The sequence below is a fragment of the Trichechus manatus genome, unplaced genomic scaffold, assembly GCF_000243295.1.
Source record: "Trichechus manatus latirostris isolate Lorelei unplaced genomic scaffold, TriManLat1.0 scaffold00300, whole genome shotgun sequence".
NCBI classification, from domain to species: Eukaryota; Metazoa; Chordata; class Mammalia; order Sirenia; family Trichechidae; genus Trichechus; species Trichechus manatus.
In genome coordinates this window covers 1,269,307-1,271,231 of record NW_004444236.1, presented here as the reverse complement: position 1 = coordinate 1,271,231, position 1,925 = coordinate 1,269,307, and positions in this window count along the sequence as shown.

Below are 1,925 nucleotides of genomic sequence, written 5' to 3'. Positions count from 1 at the left end.
ATACGTAAGATCTCTATGAGTAGAAGCCGACTGGAAGGCACCTAAAAACACCACCACCACCACACACACACACACACACACACATACACACACACACTCTCTCTCTCATGATTGTTGTGATTAATTTCTCCAATCCTTATTAATTGGAAAGTCCACACCCACTGTCCTTCTAGCTCTAGATCCTGAAGTATGTAGGGATTGGGGTGGTTGTGGTCTGGAATCAAACACCTTTGTATTGAAATCTAAGATCCATTACTTCATGTGTGGCCTTGGAAGTGTTCCTTTTTCATCTTTTTCGGCCTCAGTTTCTTCACTTGTAACATGGTGACAATACTAATATCTATCTCAGAGGACTGATGGGAGGATTACATGTGACAAGGCCTCTAAGGCATTTAGCAGAGGACCTGGCATAGAGTATGTTGTCCATAAATTGTTGCCATTAATAAAAATGAGCATAGATTTAAAAATATGAGTATTTTAGGTCAGTGTTTTTATCTTTTATGCTTCACATAGAATGGAAAGAATTAAGGTCATTCTCTGACACTTCTCCTCTCTCAAGCCTGAATTCAAGACTAGAAAGTAGTCTTCAACTAACACTTGTGGAGCACATTACCGCTGAGAGGATGCTTTTCCATCATTTGGAGGAATGAGTAAGAGATAGCAGGGAAGAAAACACAATATTCAAGCAGGGGAGATAATCCCAGGAATTCAATGGGGCACCTGGTTGTTGGTTGGAATGGATAAATCATTTCCAGCCCTCCTCCCACACCTGGAGCTGCAGCAATTCTGCAGGAATCATCAACCTGCCGCTCACTGACTGTCTCCTTCCTGGTCTCTGCTGAGATCTGGGGCAGGGAAAAGGAGGAGGTGGAGGGGATGTCTGTGTTCCAGGAATATGCTTTTCCCAGTACAAAGGTAGATGTGGGGACTGAGTTTATTCAACCAAAGTCATATGTTCCATATCTTGCTTCCAGGCACCACGAACAAGACATGTCATGGAGAGGGAGGAGGACAGAACTGGATGTTCCCAATTCCCCTGACTCATTCAACATGACTCCGCACATGGAGACTATATTTTGGGATAAACTGACCAATTTCTCCCTTGAAGTATCTACCTGAGAGGCTCCAGGGCCAGTGTCCAGATAAAGTTTTCTGAGTGATTTTTTTCTTTATTTATAATATTTTTGTTCCCCAAGTTTTGTGGCACAGCTGTACATTCATTTTTTTCCCCACTTGACAGTATTCCCAGGAGAGAAAAGAAAAAGAGAAAGTGATACCCCATGAAGCCAGGGTCATGAGGCCACATCTAGTCACCGACAAGAATCTCTGCTTCATTGATTCATAAAATGTGACTTACGTCTCACTGGGCAGGGCAGAGGCTCATTCAGGATTCAAGAGTGAGGCTCGAGTGTGCAAAGAGGTGATTCTCAGGACTCCCCTGGTGCTGTGGCCGACACAGCACACAGACAATCATCCAAAGGGGGAGCACAAGAAGAAAGGCATAGAATCCATCAGGTTCCATCCATTTATTTTTCTCCCTATTTCTTCAGAACTGGGAATAACACACAGGCACAGAAAGCCACCCAGCTCTTCTGTGCCTCCCCTACAGCCCTGCCCCTTTAAGTCTGGATAGCAGGCTGCCCAGAGAGGACCATTCTCCTATGCCCCAGGACATCTGGGTCTCTTTCCCCAAAGCCACAGTGACTGTCACCAAGGCAACACCAGCAAGACCCAAGCACCGTAATGTCTGGGGGCCTCATTATAAAAAGGGCTCATCAGACCAATTACATAGATAGTACTTAGACTGTTTGGGGCTTCCCACAGGAGCAAAGCTTTGCATCAGGACATGGTCCTGCTCTGCTCAGTGGATAGAGCAGCCCCTGCTTCATGACCACCATTGCAGAGTGGGCCTGACAATTTAACCA